This window comes from Echinops telfairi, unplaced genomic scaffold (assembly GCF_000313985.2).
Source record: "Echinops telfairi isolate 266 unplaced genomic scaffold, ASM31398v2 ScPeMD7_18;HRSCAF=68, whole genome shotgun sequence".
Classification (NCBI taxonomy): domain Eukaryota; kingdom Metazoa; phylum Chordata; class Mammalia; order Afrosoricida; family Tenrecidae; genus Echinops; species Echinops telfairi.
Genome location: NW_022103915.1, coordinates 79,900,749 through 79,913,941, shown reverse-complemented (window position 1 = coordinate 79,913,941; position 13,193 = coordinate 79,900,749).

Here is a 13,193-nt window from a genome sequence, read left to right as displayed (position 1 = left end):
TTATGCTCACTGGTTCTTGGTCTACTGTTCCCTTGAACATTATAATGTGCCCCTCCTTATCTCTTGTTATGGCTTGCACCTTGAGATCAATTTTGTCCGTGATTAGGATCCCAACTCTTGCTTTTCTTGAATTACCATTTGTTTGGCATATTTTTCTCCAGCCTTTGATTCTCAGCCCATTTTTGTCTGTAATATTGAGGTGTGTCTCCTGTAGGCAGCAGATAGATGGGTTGTGTTTTCTAAGCCAGTCTGCTAGCCTCTGCCTTTTAATGCCTGAGTTCAGTCCATTGATATTCAAGGCTATTACATCCATGTGATGTCATCTTGTACCTTTTGTGTTGGGTGTTTTCCTACCTCCCTTTCTTATCAGTGTGTCATGCATGTGTGTGTGTAGGTGTGTGTGTATTTCATTGTTGTCTTCTTTCCACCCTAGTGCCAATGCTTCCTTGGGGACTGCTTTTTACTTTGTTGCCCTTTGGATGGGGTTGTCTATGTGGCGGTCTCTTATTTGTGCTTGGTGAGTGCTGTTCTTCTGCCCATAATGGGTCTGCAAGGATCATTTGTAGGGCTGTGTTTCTTTTAGTGTATTTGAGGTAGTTAGTTTATTCTGCGAACCTGGATGATAAACACATGTGGGGTTAATTGAAGGGCAGAGGGATAATGGCTCAATGAGCCTCACCTTTCTAGTTCGCAGGTCTCTTGCTTTGAGATGGTCGGAGCAGGGTATACAGCTGCCTTAGCCAGTTCCCTGCTTCAGGTGGCAAGACTCACTTCCTGCAAGACATCCCCAAGAAGAAGCCACATGGACCTACCCTGATGTAGCCCTGGATGCTGGAGCAGCTGTGTGGCGATCCCTGCCAGTGCTGAGATGCTTACACATTCACTGATTGGGCTTTCCTGTGAGAGTATTGACAGAGCTCCCTTAGGCCATGTGAGGCACTATTGCAAGTGGGAGGAAGTTCCTTCAGCAATGTGGGACCATGGAGGATGGTCAGGGGCTCCCTTATCTATGTGGAGCACCATGAAATGTAGGCAGGGTTGCCACCAGTCAAGTGGAGCACCCCAAAGGATGGGTGGGACTTCCCCATCACTTGAAGGGCCTTGGAGGGTAGGCATGAGTTCCCCTGGTGGAAGATGGATGGGATTTCCCCAATCGCGTGTTACACCACAGAGGGCAGAGCTCCCCAACCTGGGTGTATGGCAAGCATAATTTCCCTAGGCGAAGGGGAGTGGCTTGGGACTGACAGTTGTGTGTGAGAGGAAAGAGAAGAGAAGAAACAAACGAAAAGCAAACTGAGCCCCCTGAGACTGTGGGGGGAAAGAAAGAAGAGAGAGAAACCAAGTAAAGATATAGCTGAGCCCTTGATCACCTGACTGTAAACCTGAGTTTAAACCCTGCCCAGAGGCAGTGGCTGTGGTTTTGTTGAAACAAAGCCCCTGGTCTGGCCAAAGGATTTTGGCTCTGGGTGAGACTGGTAGAGCTAAGGTTACACCATAACCGACCTACATAGTGGTAAGCCAACAGCCCACAGTTCCTCAAAACCTAGTGGATTTGTGCCTACTTTTCTTTATGATGCTCCTCCTATAACCTGGCAGTGTGGAATTTCCCTCTCAGTGGTTCTCCAGGGCTGATTTCTGAGGAGTCCATCTGGTATGTGTTACTCAGTCACTCTTCCACTTTTTCCTAATTTTAAAACAGGCAATGTTCCCTTGTTCTGTTCTCACATCTACCTCTTGATTCATGTACATATTCCACATGGATTAAGTGAAGTGTTCTAGAATTTCCATTCTTCTCAAGGCTACACAGTTGAATGCCTTGACATAGTCAATAATTACAAGTAAATATCTTTCTGATATTCTCTTCTTTGAACCAAGATTAATCTGACTACAGAAACGATAGCCTTTTTATCCAGCCTTAACCTCAGACAGCTCCCTGTTAATATACTACTGCAACCATTCTTGAATGATTTCAAAACAATTTTACCTGCATATGATATTGATTTTATTGCTCTGTAGTCTGCATTTGTGAGGGTCATTATCTTTAGAATGGGTACAAATATGAATCTCTTCCAGTCAGTTGGATAAGTAGCTGAAAGAACTAGGAAGTAGAACAAAAAGTCTAAACATATTAGGCTGATTACTGAATGCAATGCATTGAAATTTTCAAGATTGTAGCTAGACGAGCTATATTAACTAGTTTGCCATGCAATATTACCAACATGCATATAATGCTTGAAAAATATGCTAAAGAAAATGAAGAAGAATCTGAAAAAAAATTTTACTTGACTTTATAAACTAAAACATTAGCCGAAACACAGGGAATTCCTTTTTTCTTGCCATTATGAATCTCTATCTGTAACAAAGATTAGGGGGAAAATTCAGTATTTCCTTTCTAAATGAGATATATTAGTGCTATCTTGATATAGAGGATATATTTTTCTACTAATTGGTCTATGACCCTCACCTCAGTGAAAACACTGTTAACTTAGAAATGTGAAATTGATCTGGGACAAATGTGCCCAAGACACATTTCAGAAATGCCTACACTTCATATTTGGATGACAGGTAACAGTCAAAATTCAAAGTTAAAGTTTGGGATCCAACTAGCCCACTTACATATTACTAATCTGACCCATTTTTAGTTGTATCATATACTGTTGAGACATTTAGCCATCCTTTTATAGCTATAGATTCATTATAAAGACACTGTTATGATTTGAGAAGTCATTACATCACTGGGAGAACCTGTTTTGTGCAGGGATGAAGTTGAAGAGCAGTCAGCCTCTAAAGCTAGTTTATTTTAAGAATCACTGGAAAAATATGTCAAAGACTTCAACACAAATATCAAGACTTTCTGCTTTGGAAGTAATTGATTAACATTATTGGATATGATTGCATGTGGAAAACCACTGACAGACAAGTATAGTACAAAGGTCTAAAAGCAGCAGAAATTGAGAGTAAACTGAAACAAGAGTATTTCCTAGTTTAAAGCAAATTAAATACAAATCAGCCATCAGTGATGAATAGAGCTATGGGGACCACAGGCTAGTCTCAGAATCTCTGAAATTTCATAAGGTATACAGTCTTACCAATGGTGTATATGGCTAGTACAGGATTCTCGGTGGCTTGGCAGTTGAGGGCTAATCATTCCCCAAAATGTGACCTACTACAGAGTAATCAACTCCAAATGGAATCTTTTGTAAGCACTCAGGTAGTTGTAATAAAATTAGGGTGGGGTCCAATACCATTACTGGAGTCACAACCCTGATGCAATTGAACTGGAATGTCTATAGGGGTGTGGCCTACTTCTATATAGGTGGATGCTGTGTCTGGACCCTGCATTTGGCTAATTGATCTCTGGTTCTTTCTACTTTAGCCAAAGACCTGCCATATTGCCTGCTCATTCCAGAAGTCATTACTGGCCTGCCATGTTACTCTCCATCTGACCTGCAGATCATGGATTCATTCATCTCTTCACTTCACCTGCTGAACTTGGACCCATCATTCTCTGAAGCCTAATATCAGCCTATAGGATCCTTGTTGCTCTTCAGTTCAATAGTCCCTAAAGGTACATGATTCAGGAGAAGCCTCCCTCTTAATTAACAACTGACCCACAGTACTTGGGCTGGAATTGCTTACTTCTACAACTGTGTGAGCCACTTCCTTGATATAGATTCATCTCTTTTCTTTTCCCTCTCTTTCAATATAACTGCCATTGATTTTGCTACTCTGGAGAACCCAACTTAATATACCTACTTAATAAATAATTTATATTAATAGAGGAAGAAGAACTCAGAAAAGGAGGGTGATGATGGTTGTACTACTCTAAGAATACAATCAATGTCACTAAATGCTAACTTCAGAAGAAGGAACTATTTTTATAAATATTTCCCAGCTATCTATTAACTAACACCAACGTGGTTAAAAATATGGGCTTTAAAAATAATATAAAGGTTTTAAGAGTATATAATACATTCACTTTAGTTAAAGAAATATTGAGAATACATTTCATATCACATTCATGTATCATGTAACTATAATACCAAATAATAGGTTTAAAAACAAAAGAAATTTTGAGAAAACTTACCATAAGTAGAGAGGAGAGAAATCATCTTTTGTTCAACAGAGAAAACATTAGACATTGATAGACATAGACTAGACAATGAATAGTGCCATTTTAAATATAAAATCATGTTTTCTTTTCTTTTGTTTTATGCCACTAGGAGAAAAACAAACTGCCTTCATCTAAAATTCACTCCGGCTGCTGATATTTTGTATCAACCACATAATTATATTGCATTTTAAGTGATGGGTCTACACTTTCGCTATCTGAGTCCTCACATATGCTCTCTCAGATCCTGAGGGGGAAAATTGCTTATATTAATGCATGCAGAGTGAAATACCATATAAGCAGAATTTCATCAGTTGCTAATGAGAATTTATGTGCACACCTCCCACATACTATATTAGAGTATATGATAGTATTAGTACTAATGAATGTGTAGGAGCAACATACAATGTGTTGATGCCATGCTGTATCATTCAGTGTAGTAATAACAGAACTAGGAAGCTGAGTCTGACACATAAGTATTTAATCAAAGGCTTTTTATTTCAAAGAAATTAGAAAAGAAAATCTTCCATGTTCTATTGATTGCACTCTTTCAAGTGATTACATTGAAAGGTCATTATAACTATAATAGTATAAATGTGGTAATTTTATAAACATAAAATTTAAAAAAATTTGAAGCTGCTTGCTAATATTTAAGATATCATGCATGAATATTAGCTAATTTATTCCTGGATTCGGTATAGAGCTATTGCTCTTATTTTCTTTTATTCTTGTTTTAATTTATCACATACATTTTATTCCCTAAACTCTTTTTTTAGAACTAGGTAGATAAATCAATAATGCTATACTATGTCAATATCTGATTTTTGCAATCAGTGTATGAATGCATAACAATTTATTTATTCACTGTACTGAAAGTATACATTTGAAAACTTGCCAGCATTAGGAAATGTTGCTCTAATCATGTCACCTATAAATATAAAAACACATTTTTGGGGGAAGGGTATTCAAAGTAAGCCTAATAGCGCAGTCTTACTCCAAAGGAGCTGTGCTTAACTGGTCTCTAAGATGAGAGGTTGACTACAGATACATTTTTAAGTAATATAATTGTCTCTGTTTCATTAGGGTGCCTTAAAAAAACAGGTTCAATCCAATAATTAGTATCAATGGAAACATTCTAGAACTTGTACTTATTAAATGAATGTTATTCTATTAAAAATTTGGCAAATGCCTAAAAAAAAGATACCTGAAAAGTGCTCAGAAAGTGGAAAGACAGAATTGAAGGCAGCTTATAGAGCCATGTAAGTATGAATTTGAAGATTTAGGAGGCGTACGAAATATAGTCCTTGTTGTCCAACCCAGAAATATCAGACATCCGTAAACATCGAAGGTATATGATATAATGTGAAAGACGTGATAGCAGAATATTTTCCAGCAATAGTGACAGAGCTTTCAATTTGATAGTAAACAATCATTGTAGAAATGGATTCAGCAGGCAGTCACACACACACACACACACACACACACACACACACACACACTTTACCTAGATAAATCACATATACCATAAAGTGCATAACAAGCTGCTTACAGAGAAAGTAAAAACAAAGCTGCACAAGAATACATACTAAATTGAACATGGAAAATTAAAAAAATTAGAATGGCATCAGAAATTGCATCAGCAAATTGTATGAAAAAAAGGCAATGAACTGTGGAAAACACTTGTTTCCATGAGTTGTGGGCCCACAAAGGACTCCTGGTGATGAACTGCTTAAGCGCTCAACCACTGACCAGAAGATTGACCTTCTGAAAGACAGACCTTGTACTTTGTTACTGTAAAGCCGGTCAAGAAAGCCTGATGGGGTTTCTGGTGACACATTGGGTTGCCATGATTCTGGGCCAACTTGGCCTCAAACTAAAACAATAGCATCATAGACTCAGATACACACCAAATTCACAGTTTAAAGGTGTGATTAAAGAATGAAACAATATAAAATGTATTTCTTTACATATTTGGGCAGGCGTTCTGGAGGCATAGTGGTAACCAACTGGGCCACTAACTGCAAAGTGAGCAATGAGCCACCAGATGCTCTGAGGGAGAAAGACAGAGATTGCTTCTCTTATAAAGAGTTAGTCTCTTAAACTCACTTGCCATTTCTACCCTGTGAATCAGCATCGACTCAATGGCAAGGACTTTCTTATCTGGAATTTACTTGATGTTGTACCCCAGAACACCGCAAGAAAAAATCAAAAAGGAGGAAGACAGGTGATCCAGAGAAGAAATGCAGAGGGCAATGAGGGGAAATGAAAAGATGATAGTTATTCATTAAAAAGCTAGACTAAATAATCCACTTGGAAGCAAGAGAAGCAACTGCATTACATTTAAACTAGACTTTGAGTGTTAGAAGATCGCCAGGATAAGATAAAATGTATGATAAAATAAACAAATAAAATATGATGAGATCTGTAAAAAAAACAACTATCCAGCATAATATTAATTATAATTTACTTTGCTCTTTGATGAAGGCTATGTGCACTGTAATATAGAAAAAGTAAAACTGGTACTAAAAGCCTTTCAAAATCACCCTTTCCTGTTGATGATAGATCATTTAGATTTATTTACTCTCCAGGCAAATTGTATGACCAGTCATTTCTTGGCAAGCTTTCAGAGTAGTAAATGTTTATTCTTATCTTGTGAAAAATGTTGTTTTTCTCTTTGGAAATGTCCTCTCATATCCATGCATAGGAGATGGTTGAAATTCTAGTGCTTATTCAATGTACTGTGGGTGAAAAACAAAGACACACAACTCCATCCATAAGTGCATTTTGATAGCCGCCATCTCTATGATTACAGTAACTACTATGCCCTGGTAACACAGTGGTTACGCATTGGACTGTGATCTGCATGGTCTGCAGTTCAAAGCCACCCAGCCGGCCGCTCGGCAGGGGAACGATGGGCTTTCTCCTTTCTTGGGAACTTACAATGGTAGTTTTCACCTGTCCTACAGAATTACCATGAGTTGGAATTGACTTGATGACAGTGAGAGAGGTTTTGGAAACTCCTTAATTCTGTTTCAATCTGCAGTCACAGATGGCATTTTCTTTCCCTTGAATACTTCAGTGACAGTTTACCTCCCTAAATACACTGCTTTTCTCTTACACATTATAGCTATTAACACCGTTATTTCATCCTTCCTTTGGAATCGCATATGCTTACGGTCCAGAGACTTTCTCACTCCTTGTATATCCAGCACCGTCACCATAATGACTACCAAAACAAAACCCTCTGCCACAGAACTATTTCTAACTCACAATGATTCTCAAGCCAGCAAAAGTTTAATGGAGCACACAGCCTCATCTTTCTCACGTGGATTGGCTGGTGGGTTTGAACCACTGGCTTTCTGCTTAGTAGTCCACTGCCTAGCCCACAGTGACACCAGGGATCCTATTCACGACAATACCAAACCAAACTCACTGCCATCAATCAATGCCGACTCATAGAGCCCCCCCCATCCCACCCAACTCTCTGTGGATTTCTGAGACTGTAACTGTTCACTGGAGTAGAAAGCCCAGTCTTTGCCTTATTCTCCACAATAGTACTTCCTAATATGCCTTAAATCATTATAAGTGGAGGAACATGCCTTAATGCTGGCCTTTCTCAAAATCTTGGGTTGAAGGTGATAAACCATAATTCTTCAATAAATTTTTACACAAATCTCATCAGATAGGTTTTTGTAGTAATGGGTTTCAACTTTATTACATTTATTACATTCCAAACTTCTGATTCTCCACAGCCAAGGCCAAACCATTGCCACCAAGCTGAGTCATGAAAACAATGTGTGAGAGTCAAACTATCCTCTACAGTGCTTTCAGTGACTGGTTTTGGGGAAGTCGGCCACTTGGACTTTTTTCAAGTCTCCTTAGGGTAGATTCAAACCTCCTAAATTTAAGTCAGGTGCTGAGAGTACTGCATTTGTATCTGCCATTATCTATTAAAACACTTTGCCTATATTTAAGGATTACATATTATGTGATGTGCATTTGCATTTCATAAATATTAGCTAAAGAATTATTTAATAAATTGATGAATATTTTTAAGTAGGATAGGGGACCTAAGCCTACTGTCTTTTAGTTTAAGCAGTAATTGAGATGCTATTGAGACTGCTCCTGGCAGGTACAACTTTTATTTCATTTAAAAAATAAAGTCTTTTAAAAAATAAATAAAGTTCCTGGAACACTCACTCAGTAGGATACCATGAAAATTAATAACGTGATACAATAAAAATATTTGAGCTATTTATATGAATGGTACTTTACAGAGGTACTTTATTGTAATTATTTTCTGCATTTACTTTCAATGTCAGAGCTAAAAAACTTTGGAGAAGAACAGAGTAACTTCCCAGTATAGAGAGTTATTTCAAATTACTATATTCCAACTTGACTGCTAATTATTTTTCTTATTAATGTTAGGTACTGTCAAGTCTATTCCGACTCATCGCAACACTATGTACAAAAAACAATACAGCATCATATACTTCACCACCTTCACAGTTGGTCCTTTGTGTGAGCCTATTGTTGCAGCCCTTGTGTCATTCTATCTCTTCAACAAACCTTCTTTTAGCAGACTTGCCCCTTCACCAAACATAATGTCCTTTCCCAGAGAAGGTCTCTCCTGGTAACATGTTCAAAGTATCTGAGACAAACACTGCCATCTTTACCTCTAGGGAGCATCTAGTTGTACTACTTCCAAGATAGGACTGTTTGTTCTGGTGGCCCACAGTACTTCCAATACTGTACACAAAAACCATAATTTAAATGCATCCTTTAGTCTTCTGTTTTCTTAGGTTATTTTCTGGCTTTCATATATATACATATCTGAAATAGCTCAATGTACCATGGCTTGGATCAGATGTACCTTAGTTCTCAAAGTAATATATTTGTGTGTGTGTGTATATATATATATATATATACATATACATACATATATGAAATAGCTCAATGTACCATGGCTTGGATCAGATGTACCTTAGTTCTCAAAGTAATATATTTGCTCTTTAACACTTTGAAAGGTCTTTTGGAAGAGAATTGTCCAATATAATACATCCTTTGAATTTTTGATTGCTGCTCCTGCTGTGAGCATTGATTTTAGATGCAAATAAAAAATTAATACCTTTGACAACTTCAATCTTTTATTCCATTTATCATGATATTGTCTACTGGTCAGGTTGCGAGGATTTTTGTTTTCTTTTCACCAAGTTGTGATCTGAACGGAAAGCCGTGGTCTTTGATCTTCAGCCCAGCAAGTATTTCAAATCCTCTTGACTTTCAGAAACCAAAGTTGTGTCATCTGTCTTCCTCTCAATCTGAGGCCTGATTCTCCTCCTCATAGCCTTTTTTCTAATTAATTTTACTTTTGCTCAGCATGCAGATTAAATAAGTATGGTGAAAGGATACAATTTTATATACAACTGTCCTCATTTTATTATTAATTGGGATTTAATATGTATATCATATCATTCTATATTTAAATCATGTCAAGTAGAATTGTACAATTGCTAAACACCACAGTATCACTTTGTTCTGTTCAAACAACTGCCTATGTGCATGTTTTACATGATAAAATTAATGGTACTTTAGTTCCCACTATTTGCAATGAACCACAGAGTTGAATATCTTTGCACAGTCAAGAAAACACAAATATATCTTTCTGATTTTATCTATTTTCAACCAAGACCTTTCTTTAAGAAAAATCATTTTATTGGGGGCTCTTACAGCTTCTATCACAATCCATGCATACATCCATTGTGTCAAGCACATTTGTACTTATGTTGGCACCATCATTTTCATTCTACTTGAGTCCTTGGTATCAGCTCCTCATTTTTCCTTTCTCTCCCCACCCCTCCCTCCCTTACGAACCCTTGATAATTTATAAATTATTATTAATTTTTCATATCTTACACTGACTGATGTCTCTCTTAACCCACTTTTCTGTTGACCATCCCCATGGAATGGGGTTATATGTAGATCATTGTGATTGGTTGCCCCTTTCTCCCCCCACCTTCCCCTACCCCTCCTGGTATCACTACTCTCATTATTGGTCCTGAGGGGTTTATCTGTCCTGGATTCCCTGTGTTTTCGGATCTTATCTGTACCCATGTACATGCTCTGGTCTGGTTAAATTTGTAAGGTAGGGGTCTCATTGGGGTCATGATTGTGGGGTGGAGGAAGCATTCAAGAATGAGAGGAAAGTTGTATGTTTCATCTATGCTCTACTGCACCCTGACTGGCTTGTCTCTTCCTTGTGACCCTTCTGTTAAGGGACGTCCAATTGTCTACAGATGGGCTTTGGGTCTCCACTCTGCAGTCCCCTTCATTCACATTGATATGATTTTTTCCAGGGTCTTTGATGCCTGATCCCATTGACACCTCATGATCACACAGAATGGTGTGCTTCCTCCATGTGGACTTTCTTGTTTCTCAACTAGATGAGCACTTGTTTATTTTCAAGGGTTTAAGACGCCAGATGCTATATCTTTTGATAGCTGGGCACCATCAGCTTTCTTCACATTTGCTTATGCACTCACTTTGTCTTCAGCGATTGTGTCGGGAAGGTGAGCATCACAGAATGCAAGGTTATAAGAAAACAGTGTTCTTGCATTGAGGGAATTCTTGAGTAGAAGCCCAATGCCTGTCTGCTACCTTAATACTTAACATATAAATATATGTACATAGAACTATTTCCCTATCCTTATATATAAATATATTTACATATTTACATACCTGTATTTAGACCTCTATAAATGCCCATTTGCCTCCTAGTTCTTGCCTCTATTTCCTTTTAGTTTCCTCTTGTCCCACTACCATGTTCGGCCTCCATTCATGTTTCAATAATTCCTCTTGGTTACATTGCCCTTGATCAAGCCCTACCAGGCATCCTACACCCTCCCCACCATCGATTTTAGATCACTTGTTTTCCACTTGTCCCTGGGTTTGTTAACATCCACTTCCTTTCCCCCACCTCTCCTTTCCTGTGTCCCCCCAGAACTGTTGGTTCCATTGTCTTATCCTCTGGATTGTTCATCCCACCTATCTTATCTAGCTTGACATGCAGAGACAATAATAAACACAAAAACTAGACAGAGCAAAACAAAGCAATGAAAGAAAATTAAAAACCTAAAATAACAACAATGATAAAACATCGACAAAAAAAAAAGCCTATAAATAGTTCCAGGTCTGTGTGTTGACCTCTCTGAAGTCACAAATGATACCCCTCTTTTCATATCTTCTTTTGAAACTTGAATTTCAGACATCTCTCTGTTGAAGTACTCCACCTTTAATTATCTTCAACAAAATTTTAGTTACATGTGATACTAATAATATTGTTTATAATTTCCACATTTTGCTTAATCAATTTTCTTAGAATTAAATCGATTAACTACTGAATTAGTAATTTGTATTGTTCATTGAAATGAATTAAGATAACATAAAAAGGGAATTTCAGAACACTTCTTTGTATTTATACCAAGCCTACTCATAGGATAAAAGGCAGTCTTTAGAATAGAACAAGGAAATACTGAGTAGTTAAAAATCAGAAAAGGTATGCATCATGATTGTACTCTAACAATATTCCATATAAACTCGAGTATAAGCTGACACAAATATCAGTGGAAGCACCTAATTTTACCCCCAAAACTGAATTAAAAATGTGCTGAAAAACTTGGCTTATACAGGAGTATATATGGTGCTTTTTCGTTCTGCATACTGAGTAGCTAATATAGAAACGCTACTATGAAGAATAACGCGACACTAGGGTTGGAGGAAGTCTTGCTAACGGCCTGTGCTGTGCACATGACAACCTGTACTAGTTGAAACTGAACACTTAGTGATGAAAATCAATGACTACAACCATCAGTATAGATTTACACTCAAGATAAAGAAAACCCAAATATTCATAAATGAACCAATTGATAACATCATGATAAACAGTAAAAACATTGCAGTGGTCAAGAATTTAATCTGCCTTTAATTCACAATTAGTGTTCAGGTAAGTTTCAGTCAAAAAATCAAAAGTGCATCAAGTGTTGAAGAGCAAGTATGTCACTTTGAGGGGATTAAGGTGTGCTTGACCCAAGCCATGCCATTTTCAATTGCCTCATGTTGTTTTTGTTGTTGTTGTTGTTGTTGTTGTTAGGTGCCATCAAGTCGGTTCCGACCTATGCTGAGCTGATGCACAACAGAAGTAAGCAGTGCACATTCCTGTACCATGTTCACAGTTGTTCCTGTGATGAGCGCATTGTTATAGCTACTGTGCCAGTGCAGCTTGTTGAGAGCCTTTCTCTGGGTGCTGCCCCTCCACTTTACCAAGCATGCTGGGTTTCTCCAGGGACAGGTCTCTCCTGGCGTCGTGTCCAAAGTATACAAAATGAAGTCACTTCAGCCTTACCCATAAGGAACACTCTGGCCATACTTCTTTCAAGACAGACTTGTTTGTCATTTTGGCAGTCCATGGTACTCTCCATATTATTCTCCAAGATCACAATTCAAATACATCAATTCTTATTTGGTAATCCTTATTCAAAGTTAACTTTCACATGCCTATGAGGTAATTGAAAATGCCACGGCTCAAATTGCCTCATATTCATGTGAATATTGGACATTGAATAAATGTAGACAGAAGAATCAATGCATTGGAATAATTGTGTTGGCAGAGAATACGGAAAGCACCCTGGGCTCTCAAATGAACAAACAAACCTGTCTTGCAAGCTGTCCAGCCAGACCACCTTGGATGGTGAGACTGAGGATGATGAGAGGTCATAGCACATACTTTGGACATGCTATCCAGAGAGACTGGCCTCTGGGAAAGAACACCGTGCTTCCTAAAGTAGATCAGGGAAACAGGAAACCCCACAACAAGATGGATTGACACCCTTGCTGCAAGAGTGGGCTCAAAAGTAAGCAGGACTGTGAAGGAGCTGTATGATTGGGTAGTGGTCCGTTCTTTTGTGCACAGGGTTGTTCTGAGTGCGAACCCACTGAAGGCACCGAACCACCATAAGAACACGAGTCCTCACTTTTAGTAACGTACTACTAAATGCTTAGTGTTGTTATTGTGACTGTTTCAGAT